This window comes from Gigantopelta aegis, chromosome 10 (genome assembly GCF_016097555.1).
Source record: "Gigantopelta aegis isolate Gae_Host chromosome 10, Gae_host_genome, whole genome shotgun sequence".
Classification (NCBI taxonomy): Eukaryota; Metazoa; Mollusca; class Gastropoda; order Neomphalida; family Peltospiridae; genus Gigantopelta; species Gigantopelta aegis.
The window spans coordinates 78,669,039-78,685,794 of NC_054708.1; the positions used below are offsets into that span (position 1 = coordinate 78,669,039).

Sequence of the window (16,756 nt, forward strand, 5' to 3'; positions counted from 1 at the left end):
CAACCCATGACACTTCAGTTAACTCTTTGGCTGTAAATTTGTGAGCTCTTCATCAGATTTGCAAATTAATTTGGCTCCTGGGACATCATTCTCTGTAATTCGCCATTATTACCAGCCATTGCACATGTCTCAAACCAAGCTAGTCTGCTTGACTGGCACACATCACCTGTTCAGACTGGACTCAATTTCTGTGATTTGATGTAGGAAGTGTTATTGCTACATAGTCTAATGCTTGTGTGCACTTGTATGCTCAGCGATGAAAAAACTAAATGCTGATCGAGATACCAAAATCCCACAAATCTACAAACATGTCAGTTTTCTCTATCTAAGTAAAGTTTGTTTTATTTAACGATGCCTCTAGAGCACATTGATTTTTATCTTATCATCGGCTATTGGACGTCAAACATATGGTCATTCTGACATATTTCTTTAGAGGAAACCTGCTGCTGCCACAGAGGCTACTCTTTCCGATAAGGGGTCTTTTATAAGCACTTTTCCACAGACAGGACAGCACATACTGGTTGGAATGGAAAATAGCCCAAACTGCAAACGGGTCTACTGAAAAGGATCGATCCAATAACTGAACGCTTCGCAGGCGGACATGCTACCGCTTGAGCTACATCCCGCTCCTCTCTATCACAACCACAGTAAATGAAAAACAGCAGCTACAAGTTTCTCTATCCACACATTTGTAAGATTATGTATGTACACGTCAGATAAAACAAAAAATCTTTATCTTGTTCTCTGAGAAAGAAAAATTGCACTGTTAAGCCCTCTGCTGCTAACTTGTCTGCGTGTAGTCCCAGAGGACATGAGCAGCCATCTTGTAACAAGACAAATATGATGACTATCACATTCTATTATAATCAGCTCAACTTGCTCAACTCGGCACCTTGGGAATGAGAAGCGCGCAATCACAGTTCTTCCTGTATTTTAATTAACACTATATGCTTCCTCGAGCTAAAGAGAGATATACATATAAATGCTGATTTATTACTCCATGCAGTTTACAGAAAATGTTTTTATCATATGTACATGCAAAAGTGCGTAGATAAATAGGTACTAAATCATTCAACAATTGCGTAATACTCTAGATGGGAGACTGGGTCATGAGAAGCATTACAAAATGTTATGGGTGAGAGAGGAGGGTGGTTTTTAAGAGCAATGTGAAAAAAATTAAAAATGGTATATCTTTTTGTATATATTATTCATAAAAGTAAATATGAAGTCAAGACATGGCCACTTTATTTTAACTATTACAGATGTTTGGGGTTTTTTATATCTAGAATTTAATTCCAAAGAAAACACAAATATAAACAGAAAACCCCATATTGTTGGTCAAGCTATGTCATGATGACAATGACAAGCATTTTCAACACATCAAAACAAGTACCACATTTTGCGTCGTGTAGGCAAAAAAGCACCTGAAGATATTTGTTAAAAGAGAGCTGCAAAAAAAAAATGAATGAAAGTAAAGCACACAATATAAAGCTTGTTAAATAAGTGCAGGAGCTGTATGAAAACGTCTGTTGTGATTACAAGTACTGGAGAAACTGAAAGCTGTACTCAAGATGGACATATGTCCATCACAGGTGCAGCATCTGACTTCAAAATACGTGAATGGCCTTGGACACATTGTTCTACTACACTTACATCCTTTCCCTTTATGACCTGTGAGGCTCCATCTTGACCAAACTGTACATGTATTTATAACCCTTGTAGTAGTGTAACATCATAACATGATGGCTTTATAGCATGGGTGTGACACCTTATATTTCTTGGGGCAGGACGCAGCCCTGTGGTAAAGCATTCACTTGATGTGTGGCCGGTCTGGATCGATCCCCATCGGTGGGCCCATTGGGATATTTCTCATTCCATCCAGTGCACCACGACTGGTATAACAAAGGCTGTGGTATGTGCTACCCTGTCTTGGGATGGTGCATATAAAAGATCCCTTGCTGCTAATCGAAAAAGAGTAGCCCATAAAGTGGCAACAGTGGGTTCCCTCTTTCAATATCTGTGTGGTCCTTAACCATATGTCTGACGCCATATAACCGTAAATAAAATGTGTTGAGTGCATCATTAAATAAAACAGTTCTTTCTTTCTTTCCTTATATTTCTTAACCATATAAGTAATACATATATAGATAAACCACTATCATTTGATGTGTTCGCTTACCAGCTGCACGTAAACATCTTAATTACCATGATACATGTTCCTACCTTCAGTTCCTTTCAATATGTCCATCCGTTCAATTCCATGTGCATTTAACACTGTTGTAAAATGCAAGCCATCGATATCTTCCCAACTAAGGTCTTTTTATGTGTTTCTGCCACTGAAACCAATTTTACAGTTGACCAACCAACATAAAGTCAGTTTGACATCACAGAATGGGTTCTGGTTAGTACTAATATGATTGTAGCATCTCCACGATTTTCACTAGTCATGAAACATTATAGTTTGAGCAGGAAAACTCAAGAGTCTGTACTGAAGAGCTGTTCGTTAAATCCAGTAAATTAGTTTATAAAAATCAATGAGCTAATTTGCAATAATGAAATTTCTCCTTTATCATTACAATATACAATGGTCTAACTGACCAATACATAGTAGGGGCCTTTTGCAGCCATCTGCGGAAGTCAGGTTTTTGCAGCTCCATTTTATAAAATAAAACATCAAGCAGGATATAAATCAGTATAGAGTGCTGGGATCGTCTGTGGACCATTCCTACACCAGAACCCCTAAGACTGGTATTTCAAAAGACTGTGGTATATGCTGCAGGGTTTGAAGTTTGTTTGTTTTGTTTGTTTGTTTGTTTGTTTGTTTGTTTGTTTTGTTTAATGACACCACTAGAAGACATTGATTTATTAATAATCGGCTATTGGATGTCAAACATTTGGTAATTATGACTCGTGGTCATCGGAGGAAACCTGCAAAAGTTTTCTTTAATATACAGTAGCAAGGGATCTTTTATATCTGCACTTTCCCACAGATAAGAAAGCCCATACCACAGCCTTTCACCAGTTGTGGTGTACTGGTTGAAACAAGAAAAGGCCCATACCACAGCCTTTCACCAGTTGTGGTGCATTGGTTGGAACAAGAAAAAAACCCAATCAGATATCAGATGAATGGATACACCGAGGTGGTTCGATCCTGCGATGCAAGCAAGCAAACGCTCAACCAACTGAGCTAAATCCTGTTTATCATGGCAATGTTGGAAAGTTCTATGATTGCCCTCCTTTCTTACTACCTCAACCATGTGTTGCACAAATTTATGTTCGACACTTAATATCTGTAGTTTAAAATGTGTTGATGTGTTATTTAAGTAACATTCCTTTCAGAGCATAAAATTTGTATTTTTCAGGCAACCAATATGTCATTCATGTAGTTTTAATGAACAATTTTCTTTAGTAGTTACATGCAAATGAAAAGGTTAATGGGCAACAATAATCAAACGAGAATCTAAGATGAGTGATTTTTGTAGCTTTTCTCCATCAAATGTCCTATCATAAATATGAAAATATACATTTAGTCTGCTAGGACTAACTTGAAAGCTGCCAGGTGAAAATAAAAATTAAGCTAGTTTCAATTTGTCGGCACGAGATCCTGCGTACTGCAGTGCATGTTAGTAATACTACATGCTCTTGTGACAGGCAAAATGGGTTTTAAGCTAAATCTATCTAACAGTAGCTGCACAGATACCTTCGCACTAGCCAGATGAGGCTATGTATTGGCATGTCACAAAAGTTAATATTAGTGGTCATTTTGTCCGACACTAGGTACATAATTAACTCCAGAATAATAAGTTTAAAGTCTTGCACTAGACAACAAGAGGTGTTTTCCAAATAATTTGTGGCTAAATAAATAGGATGGCTACCATCTTTATTTCTTTTGTCAGTTAACCACAAACAGTTAATGCATGTGACACTCGTTCAATATTCCACCCTAAAATATTATTTTTCTCCTAGTAAATAGAATTATTTGGTTTTAATTTTTTACAGGTATGTAGTTGAAGGTATAAACTTTTTAAGTTTCAAAGTAAAAATTAATAAATATTTTTGACAGGAACTGCCATTATTGTAACTTTGACATAGCACCTTTAGAAGAAAATATCGAAACATCGCTAATAACTTTGAAACTCATCAAATCAATACAGGAGTGAAGGTTCTCTCTGTAATAAGGCACTTATCAGGTGGATGTGAGCAAACAAATATTTGTTATATCACGTCACTGTGGGAATAGAGCCGAATGTCCAATATCCTTTAAGGGCTAGACAATATGTTTGGTGTTGGTGAACCATTGTACAGGACAACGCACCTCTGATCCTGGAGACACAGCTAATTTCCAAGCAATCTTCCACAACCTATTGTTATGGGAATTCATATCGACATGCCTGACAGATTTGTGCAATACTGGATGTAGCTTCTTTGATCTTCATAATTAATAATTTTGCTGACATCTGCACAGCTACAAACAATCGTAACGGGTTTACATACTAAATTAATATGAGGAATTTTCACTAAGCTGAATACATTTTTAGATGAGAAACCTCTTGCTGTTAATAAAAGAGTAAAACATTTTACAGATGGCAAATGGGAATAAACATGCAATCATGATGGGCTTATATATTAGATTAATATGAGAAATATTTTCACTTTAAAATTTTAAGCTGAACAATTTTTAGATGAAAAACTTCTTGCTGTTAATAAAAGAGCTAAAGTTTGTTTTGTTTACGACACCACTAGAGCACATTGATTAATCAATCATCAGTTACTGGATGTCAAACATTTGGTAAATCTGACACGCAGTCTTCAGAGGAAATCTTGTTACATTTTTTCTAATGCAGCATGGGATATTTTATGTGCATTTTCCCCGAGACAGGAATGCTCATACCATGGCCTTTGACCAGTTGTAGTGTACTGGTTGGAACCCAGCAAGGTGGTTCGATCCCTTAATAAAAGAATAACATTTACACACTTGAATAGCAAGGATGGACTTACATATTAAAAGAATATGAGAACCTTTCAGTAAAAATTTTAAGTGAATAAATTTTAAGATGAGAAAACTCTTGTTAATATTTTTTACAGATACCTGACTAGCAACAAACAATCATGATGGGCTTACACATTAAATGAATATATCGAACTTTTAAACATTTTAAGCTTCAGGAATAAAACAAGTTTTCAGATGAGAACCTCTTACTGTTAATAAAAGAGTAACTGATGTGATGACCATTTCCAACCCCTGCAATTAAGAAAATGACTACAATAAATAAACGTGACATGGAGAATTAAAAATTGCACAGCCGGCAATCCCCATGGCATTGTCATCTGCTGTGGGCAATTGCATGGGTTGCATTTCCTCCAACATTAACCCACTGACTACACATAGTATGACTTCAAGTACAATGTGCTCGCTGTCAGTCATCAGACGAGGTGCCTGATCAGGGCACACTACTTCACAACACCAACCGTCATTCTATACACATGGCAGTTATATAAACTTAAATTCACACAAACCACCAATTGGTTACATAGAAAACTGTTACATGGTCTGAAATTTGCTGAGTATGTGTCATTATTCAAACATTCCTTTTGTTTCCTTCCCTCAGACAAACTAAAGTTTGTTTGTTTTGTTGAATGACACCACTAGAGCACATTGATTAATTAATCATCAGCTATTGGATGTCAAACATTTGGTCATTTTGCTATGTTTTTCCATTAGTAGCAAGGGATCTTTTATATGCACCATCCCACAGACAGAATAGCATACACCATGGCCTTTGATATACTAGTCGTGGTGCACTGGCCCAAACGAGAAATAGCCCAATGGGTCCACCAATGGGGATCAATCCTAGACCGACTGTGCATGAAGCCAGCGCTTTACCAATGGGCTACGTTCCACTTCTCAGACAAACTAAGTCAGCTGTTTCACATATACAGAGAAATATCATTTCAAGGTCTGTTCACATGTCTCCACACAGTTTAAGCTGCAATTTCATCAATCAAAATAAATGCACCACACAAAAAACTCTAATATAATAGAAGATAAAAAAACTAATCCAGGTTGGATTCACAATAAATTTAGCAGCTCAATTTCCACAGGATGTATCTGTCATGGATGCTGAAAACGGTTCCAGGAAATTCTCATTTATACAGCACAGGACGAATCCCATCAAGTTTGTACACATCAATAGACATTTTAGCAAATTAGTTTTAGAAACAAAGTGCCAAGTTTAGGAAAGTTGATCATGGTGCTTTTATTTTAAATGCATACAAGTCTCAAACTTGGACACAATGTTACATGTGGGCACATGACTAAACACCTTCATTTGTCGTAAATTAGAGGGCGGGATTTAGCCTATCAGTGGAGTGCTCGCCTCATGTGCTAGGGTTGTATAGGATCAAATGTTTCTTGGATCTGTTAGGGCTTTTTATTGTCGAACCAGTATGCTATGACTGGCATATTTGCCCAGTAGTAAAGCGCTAGCTTTCTGCATGGTCAGTATAGGATCAATCCCCAATCGGTGGTCCCATTTCGTTATTTCTCATTCCAGCCAGTGCACTATGACTGGTATATCAAAGGATATGGTATGTGTTGTCCTGTTTGTGGAAAAGTGCATATAAAAGATTCCTTGCTGCTGATGCAGAAAATGTTGCACATTTGCTCTGAAGACTTCAAGTCAGAATGACCAATTGTTAGACATCCAAGAGCCAGTTATTAATTAATCAATGTGCTCTACTGGTGTTGTTAAACCCAACAAACTTTAACTTTTAACTTTATAGTGAATTTACAAGCAACATAACACAGTAATTCATGCAACCTTTCAGTTACATGATGAACTGTTATATTCAAGAATTAAAACTTGCAGACTTGAACATAACCAGAACTTAGTTTATTTATTAATCATCATCTATTATATGTCAAACATTTGGTAATTTTGACACATAGTCTCAGAGCACCATCCCACAGACAGACAGGGCAGCACATATCACAGCCTTTGATATATCAGTCATGATGTACTGGCTGGAGCAAGAAATAGCCCAACGAGCCCACCAACAGGGATCAATCCTAGACCAAATGCATAGCACGCAAATGCTTTACCACCCTACATAAGAGTTAAATGGCTCAATTGTTTAAAAAATCACCACATTGATATTAAAGACCGATCCTAGACTGATCACACAGCTATTGAGCACTTTACCACTGGGCTATGTCCTGCCTCATCATGCATTACAAAATCCATGTATTCAAAGAAAGTTCTGGACTGATTTAGAGACACTTCTGCTAGCAGGGCAAGCTCTGGGTGAGCAGAAAAATCTGCCAAATTATCTATTTAAACTTCAAAAATGGCAAAAACCCAGTTATTTTCTAATTAAAATAAAATTCGCGAATTGTTTTTAAAATTCGCAATTGGCGAATTTGGCCTGTGCCAGAGCTAGCCCTGAGCTAGGTACAGATTATCAGTAGTCAAACTGAAACACAAATCATGGTACCAAGCTTACTGCAAATCATTCTAATTAAAATTACATACGGAAAGTTAATGTAGTACTGAACCATAGTAAAAGAGATTTATAGTTAGGTAATTCATTGGTTATGTAAAATAATTCATATAACAAAACAATGGTTACCCACTGTGGTTAAAACTCATGTGAAAACACTTCAGGTTACCCAAGATTTTGAAATATTGTCCCTTGCTTTTGTAAATTCATCCCTCAAAAAACCCCTCACAAAACTATGACCTCTTGAAGTAACCATTTTAAATATTGTAATCTTAAACATCAATCTGAATTTTAAATAATTTTTAAACTTCTTTTCATATATATATATATATATATATACAAAAAAACCTGTAGAATTAATTAATGATGATATAATTTATTAAAAGTTTAAATTATGTTCCTTCATTTGATTTTTCAAAATATTCATGAATTATTTTTAATTCTGAAATTTGATTTTTTTTTTTCTAAATTACTAATTTCAAGGGACTGTACAAAACCATTTGATTATAAGTCTGTTGGAGATGAAAAGAAAATTCTGCAATTTCAAAATATTCATTAATTAAATTTTAAAAAGTTGTGATCAAGTGTACCTTATGAGTAGGTAGGTCAATAATATCTGACATGTCTGATGATTCTTCAATCTGAATATATGATCAAACAACAAAACCCATTTAAAGTCCGTAAAAAGAAATACTTCACAACTAAAAGTCGAAATACAATTTTATAAAATATTAATTCTTACCTTTTAGAACTTAGCGAATCTTAGTGTGAAACTTCTTTCAGTCAGTTCAATATCGACTGTGTTCAATGGAATCAAACAATGCAATATCTTCGACACAAACTTTCAATTAATACCAGCGTTTAATTTTTCTTGACACAAACGATGTGAATAAAACAGGTGGACCGATGCCACCAGAGAATAAATGTCAGCAAAGGTGATGCAAGCAAACTTCTCCATCTTCCCATTATTCACAAAATTCAAGCCACATCCTTCTTTGTTTTTATCCAATCAAATATTCCTATTGTATCCAGCGCAGCCAATAAGATTGCATTATTTACCGTATTCCCCTGGAGTAGAAACTGTGTGCAGGATTGATACAGCACAGCGCTGCAGCTAGTATCGACTAGTGGTGGTGAAGTACAGACTTGCAGAGGAAGCTATAGTTAAAGGGCCGGACTTACTGATACTAGACCAGCTTCGCCATCCACACATCTCCCAGTAATTCCATCAGTGGTGAGCTGCTTGGACTGCCGATCCTGTGTAAAGCAGAGATGAAACCATAAAAGTGAATCTTTGACTTAAAGGATCAATAACAGCATTACTTCTCATACACGACATATTCTCAAATAACAAAGAGGCTGCGGTGTAATCCAAATATTCTCCTAACTTCTCACATTTTCTTGGGAAAGATCAATCTCCCAGTTGCAATTTCTCGGATAGCATTTCTTTACATTACAAGCTTTTCATCTTGGGCAAACACAATGTCTATATCCCGCTTGCTTTAATACATTTTAAAGGTTACAATTGTATATTACAGCAAGGAGTATTCTCAGTTTGCAGTCATTGTAAAAATAAATGTTGTCAATATATACCATTTCTAATTATTGTAATTAAAACATATTTAAATGTTTAGGTTTAGCATATGTACATCATTATATGCAATGTGTTTCTGGTTATCTTAAAGAGACAGACCCTAGTTTTTATACACTAAGACATTATTCACTATTAAAATCTGTTTTATTATAACTGAAATAATACTTTACTTAGATGTTATTGTTTAAGATTATCCATTTCCATTTCCGTACATCTGAAGTGTGTTTCTAGTCATCCTGGTGTTTTTAATATCACAAAATTCATTTTTTATATTTTTAAAAACAGAAGTAATGGTTATGGAGTCCGACTTTTAGTCTACTTATAAGGCAATTTACCATTATAACAGCAGACTCTTTATTTCACTCTTTTGTAACTTTATCCAAATGTATTACAGGTTTGTAGATTAATGCGTCCATTTGTATAGGTTGAAACAAGGGTCTGCGCCTTAGATGGTATTTAGTAATCCTAATCACTGGAATAAACAATCAATCGGGACCCAATATTTTCATACCAATCAAATTACATAACAGCCAGATTATTTTATGTCCAGAACATACAACTGCATAAAAAAAGTGCATATATAAAAGATCCCTTGCTTCTTTTTTTCGAAGGAGTAACCTACATATACACTGGTGGCACCTAAGTCTGCTCACCTATGCATCTGTGTTATATTTTAAAAGTTAAAATATTTCTTTAAAAATATTTGTTTCACTGCCACAGTACAATGGAACAATAAACGTGTTACAACTAAAGTTATTTTAATTTTAATGTTTTTTAAATAAGTAATGAGTGCATTTTTAGTGGGACACCCCTGTATTTACTGGCCTGCATGACGACACATACGTCTGTGCAGCAAACATTAAAACAACCACTTCTGTCGCTAATGTTTAAATAAAACAAAAACAAACAATGGATCCGACTTTTATAAGTTCTAAATAACAAACACTTCCTGTTATAGTCTGTTTCAGAAACATTTAGATTGTGCAAATGAGATAAATATAAATGGTGTTTCATGCTCCTTAGTTTGGACAACACAAAATGACAATATAAAAAAAAAAGCCAATGTAAAAATATTTGATCATTATTCAACAAAAATTGTCTGTTATTAACTGTGTAAATGAGCACAAATAGTGTCCGTTAGACATATAGGACAATCGATGCTATAGCTAAAATATAGCTAAAATAGGCCATACTGTAATTGCAATCTTCAAAGTCTGTGTGCAGCCATTTTGCATTGTGTCACTTGGAGGGAAATTCAAAGTATGCTTGGATGTTTAAGTCAACAGATAAAATAAGACATTCATTTCATTTATGGATTCATAAATTACAATAGATTAGATTAGATTAGATATGTTTTAAACATGCTCACATACCTCTATGGTTTCGAGCACGCCTATCCCCAGTCCGGCCTCCGATATAATCGGTGGTCTGACTCGGGGCAGGAAAAACCTAACAATAATAAAATTTTGAAATTTTAAACTGGAGATCAAAAAGAGTAAATATATTATGTCGACATTAATAATTTTGAATGCGTTCCCAAAAGAAATACAGAAATCCCTAATCTACACCTCTATAATTATTTAAAATTAACGCAAATTTAGATGGTGAAGTCTAAAAATAAAAATACAAAAATTATAATTTATTTTTAAAAAATGAAAAATTATTTAGTCCCCAGAGGCAAGGGAAAGGGTAGGGAGGTAAGCCCGGCCTACAGAAAAGTTATATTAAATTTAATATTTATTTTAAAAGATTACCAGTCGTATTTCGGGCCTTGGTGTGACCAGGTGGAAGGGGGGCGAGAAGGGGGGCTGGAACTTTCACAGAAACCTATGGCCAAACCGCCTACGCCCTATGGCCCCAAAAAACCTAACCACCGGCACCACAACCACACCCCCCCACACCCCACCCCACCGTGTCCAACCACAGCTCGATCCAGTCATGGCAATCATTTGTAGAAGGTCACTAGTAGAGTGACCTAAAGCTTTAGTAGAAGGTCACTAGGAGAGTGTCCCAACCCAGTTACCTGCCCTGTTGAATTATATAATTGTTTAATTAAAAATTTTAAACATAGTTAAAATAATGATAAAAAATATGAAACAGATTAAATGAGCAAGCATGCCAGTAACCTACATTATATTATTAAAATAAGGTATGTATTGAAGCTTCTATGTAAATTTATGTAAGTTGATATGCAAGGTTGATCATTACAATCTTGACAGACACATGTTGACAGGTGGTTGATCGAGGCTGGCAAAAGTATACTTTTAGTGCATTAATTCAGAGGGTTTTTTCAATAAAAGTGTTATCGACCAGTTTTATACATATATTCACAATAAAGATGTGTTGTTTTAACAACGGTTTTGTGAATTAAATTAACATTGTTTGTTTATTTACAAACATACCCCGACACTTGTTTCAAGACATAATGTAACATCATTAACGTGCGCAGACTTTTGTGCCGCGCAGACTAAGGTGACATGAGTGTATGTATGTGGTGGCAAAGGACCCATCTAGACCATGCACTGAAACACAACATGGTCAGACACCAAATAGCCATAGTTTAAAATACAGTGAGGTTTGTTAAATAGATAATAATATAGGAGTGGCCGTTAGATACCATTATCTCACAACAAGTTGTTTTAAAATGTATCTAATGAGCAGATTTTAACATCTTTTTCGATTAAAAGTCATTTACAGCCATTGCACTGTAGCTAACTTATGCATCATAGACACATGATTGTCAGGTTAACTATATGTCACAATGTAATTGATTTCCATTGTGCAGTTTTTCATTGGATGTATGGCAGTGGTGACCTGGTCATCACCTAGGAGCAGCCAATCATATTAAAAGAAATTGTTAACACACATACATGTGTAAACAAACATGTGTTATCGAAAATAACACATGGTGTTCTCGCCAACAGGTGTGTAAAAAACAAATATTCCAATCACTTTCTTTTCCTTCTTTTGCATGGCACCCTCTTTGGTCATTGGGTTAATACCACTAATTTTGTTAATGCACCAATCCTATTGCAGTGTGGTACACAGTTTCCAAATTTCCCACATTCTGGTCACACTTTGAATCAGACAGCTGTTAACACTTTTATCTCATTACTGTGCAATTTTTTTATACCCACTTACAACACACCATGTTTTACGTAACTAATTAGCATACTAGTTATGGGGTAGCATAATAAGAAGGTCAGTTTACATTTCAGGAAATCATATATATTACACAAAATCTATGACATACTTGTCATGCCAACCAAACTTGTTTGTTGTTGATTAATCATATATTATTACTCGTAAGTACTCAAATATCTGGCATTCTATTTGTTCGATAATTGCAGGGTGCAGTTTGCTTCTACAAGCAACCACTATAGTCAGCTGGCTTAAAAATTATCATGCTTCATTTCCATTTATTGAATATTTTCATTCAGTAGTTGTTTTACACATATGTTGCATGATCGTCAAAGACTTAAAGAGAATTTAAAACTCATTGGTTTATTAAACATGAAAAGGTGTATTTTGGTATATGGGTCCTTCTTTGAAAATGATATTTTAAAATGTGTCATAGGCATTAGACTAGAATGCACAATAATGGCTGTTTTTCACATGGTCACATATATGTTTAATACAAGGTCAGAAATCATGCTTTTCAGGTGGAAGTAACAAACATTTGTAGGCATCATTTTCAAAATACAATTCTGACATCATTAAAGTGTTTTTTAAATATTTCTATTTTATGAAGAGCATATATCAATATTTTAATGCATATATTAATATGCACACCATGGTGCTTTAACAAACTGAACCATGTAGCAAAATAAATTCCGACTTACATGTACTAAAACTGAATGGTTCTGTATGGAATTTGAAGTGAACACCACTGGTTACATATGGAACCCTGATTCAGAATCCATTCAATTGATTAAGGTTTCTCTCATTCCAACCAGTGCAACACAACTGGTCAAAGGTCGAGGTACGTGCTTTCCTGTCTGTGGGAAAGTGCACATAAAAGATCCCTTGCATCATTAGGAAAAATGTATCAGATTTCATCTGATGACTACATGTCAGAATTACCAAATGTTTGACATCCAATAGCCAATGTTTAATAAATCAATGTGCTCTAGTGGTGTTGTTAAACAAAACAAACAAACAAACAAACTGACTTGGATTGCAGATTCAGTCAAAACCTGCCTAGATGCATAACAAAAATCAAAATATGATTTCAAGATCTATTCTTTATTTTTGTTTTGGGAAATTTGGTTCTTATATTTAATCATAATTAGAACAATGGTCATTTTCAATAACCCAATTTTTGTCCTAATTGTTTACCAATTATTTTGGAAATTTTGACAAAATGTTTTTTTGTTCTGCCCAGGGATGTTCTTTTTTTTCTATCTGTTTCACTTGGATGCAGGAAATATTTCAGGGGAAATTGAGACAAAATTACTGTCTAATTAATTGTGTATTCAACTGTCGAACTGTATCTTGGGGCCATATAGAAAATAATTATTTTTTAATTTAAGCAGTCATAGTATTTTGTATTGTAATCATTTGGCTGTAAAAGGAATGCTGTTATGCCCTGTCGTCACTTGTATTACACTATGTAATGCTCGTATATAGGGTTATAAAATAATGGTTGATTGAATTGTTTTAGTACATAGCAGACTGAGTGTTATATTAACCATACTACTCGATTTAGAAAAAGAATTAAGTAGACAGCCAATTTTGTTTTTGAATAATAGGGTCAAATGCACATACAACCATCAACACATTTTTGTAACTTGTCCAACATTACATAGACACTAAAAATATGTATACTATCTCTATTACTTTATATAGCTTTGTCAAATGACACAAGATTTAAAAAAAGGTATATGCCCTTTCACTTCCTGTCATTTTCAAATGAACATTATTAATTCTGTTACCATGGTAACCAATGCAAAAAGTGGAACCATTTCCCATATGAAATGTTTTAAATGAATTTATTTGAATACAAATCACTGTATAATGATGTAATAATAAGCTGCCAGCTGTTCACAAGAGAAGTGTGAAAATTGTGAATTATGTTACCAAGGTAACCAATGCATAACAGAAAACAAATTTCTAAAAAAATATAATTTTCAAGGACTGAGAAAAACCCACAATGTATAGTGACATAATTGTACTATGCCTGTAGAAAAGATATATGACGTTAAGGACCGTAATCGTTCCGGACGACCACGTGTGACAAGTCATAGGGAAGATACCGCCCTTCTGAGACTCAACAGGATTCATCCATTCATGAGAAGTGGCGTGTTGAAACGAGAATGGCTGCCAAATCGTCGTCTTTCAGACAGAATGGTGCGGAATCGACTCAAGACAGCTGGGTATAGAGCCAGATGACCCGTCCGACGTCCGTTGTTAACCCGTGCTCACATTGCCGCACGGCTGGCCTGGTGTCAACAGCGACGTCCATGGAATTTAGCATCATGGCGGAGAATACACTGGTCGGACGAGAGTCGATTTCTGTTGTTCATGACTGACGGTAGAGCCCGTGTCTGGCGCCAGAGAGGTACAGCTTATGCCCAACGGCACATCTTGCAGCAGGTTCCGTTTGGCGGAGGGTCCATAATGGTGTGGGGTTGCATGTCACACGATTGCAAACTCGACCTTGTAACTGTCAGGCAAAATCTAAACGGACAACGCTACCTCACAGACATCTTGGACACGGTTGTTGTGCCACACTTTGATAATCATCCTTTGAACACAAGGCCAATTTTCATGGATGACAATGCTAGGCCGCATCGTGCACGTGTCGTCACTGACTTCCTACACCAGGAGGCAGTCACAACGCTACCCTGGCCTGCCAGGAGTCCAGATTTAAACCCCATAGAGATGATCTGGGACATCATGGGTCGCATGGTACGTGAGAGGGAGCCTCCAGTACAGAATCTGGTGGAATTGGAACAGACTCTGCACCAGGAATGGAACAGAATACCTCAGCGTCAGATGCAACGTCTCGTACAGTTGAGGAGGAGGAGGGTACGGGAAGTTATCGCCGTCGGAGGAGGTTACACCCGTTACTGAGGGTCTGGGAAGTCGATTTTGATGAGGGTTCTGGATTTTATTCTGACTGGAAGGGGTTCCACAGGATCTTGATAGAATGTTATGGTTTGTGTACTTGGGTCATTTGTTGAGGACTGGAGGGCAAAATATTGACAGTGACTGCACTTGCGAACTTCACACAACAAAACTTAACAGCACCTCATTTTTTGTAGGTTTTTCATCTTTTTGGGTTCTCAGAATAAAATGCGTGTTTTTGTTTAGTATGTTGTTGAATTTGTAATTTAATTCTTCCCTGAGGTGTATTTCATCCAAAAAGTACACTGGCATGACGTTTTTATTTGCATTTCGCATATGATTGACGATAGCATTTGGCTATTATCGAAAAGTTTGGGGTGTTGCGATACTTTTTTCCAGGTGTATATTTCAATAATAAAACAAAAAACCGGTGGCGCCACATAACTATGTGTGACACGCAACGAGAATGTTTTGTGATCGGTTATTGAAAATAATGTAGGTCAAGGTATTCCCCAGACTAGTTCAGAAGATATTCTTAACCTATTGTTTGTAATTCATTTTAAAAAAATAAAAACAAATATATATCCACTCAGTAGTGATTAATATCAATGTGAATGTAATATGTCATGTTGAAAAGGAAAAAGGAAAAACTGGCAGAAAAACAGCACACAACAAAACAACGACGAACACCGAGCACATGTACGTATTCGATCATATAGTCGACGTAACTGTTCAAGCAAACATACATGTAGCTAGTTAGAATATCGTCTGCTGTTGTATAAGTAACCATATTGTTATTATTAATGAAAACAGTTAGCAGCACATGCAAGCAATGTATACTACTGCTGTCAAATTGTATGGCAGGAAATGTGCTGTCACATGACCTGTTGTTTATAAATAGAAATAGGGAAATGGCGCTTTTTCGATGACTGTTTATGCCGTCAGATTACAACTATTTGATTGTGTTTGTACCTTTTTTTAGGCATTAAAAGTTATACCTGTTCTATTTTAATGCAACTGTCATAATGTAGTTCATATATAATAGTATATTATGACAACTTTGTAGAGATAAAAGAAACCGCTACCAAAAAACAAGAAACCATAACAAACAATAGCACGCGCCATTTGACGGGTATTTTTTGTTTTAAAAAAAAAACATAAGATGTACAACAACAATTTAGCAAATATTTGGATATGTCATTCTAAGACTATTTATTGACATTTTCTTACTTTGTGTTTGACAAAAATGTCAACAATTAATTTAGAAAACGATTTTTAAATGAAAACAATGCAAAGTGACGTCATTGTGATGACGCTTGACGTGTATACACGTCAACGGCAGGAAACGGGTTAAAACCAGTTTAATAAGATTAATCAGTTTGATACACGGAGTTACAAATTATCTGTCTCTTGTGAATGAATGTTGTAAAACACCTGCCAAAGGCTCTGGTTTACAACATTCATCACTTGGGGCAGATAATCATTTATTTCTCATAAATCATTAATTATTCTCTAATTATTAAGTGCAACTTAATGGTTGGGAGTTATTAACGAAACCTGTTTTACCGTTACTTTCACTTTGACAACCAAGGA

The 16,756-nt window shown here is 35.6% G+C and overlaps 1 long non-coding RNA gene across 1 annotated transcript in view; it reads right to left on the reverse strand.

Moving 5' to 3' along the window:
* Positions 1-8,034: 8,034 nt before the first annotated feature.
* LOC121384447 overlaps positions 8,035-16,756 on the reverse strand; it is a 220,808-nt gene continuing 212,086 nt past the window's right edge. Inside the window, exon 5 of the long non-coding RNA XR_005959389.1 lies at positions 8,035-8,757. This is a non-coding gene — a long non-coding RNA (uncharacterized LOC121384447). The remainder of the gene's footprint in view (positions 8,758-16,756) is intronic.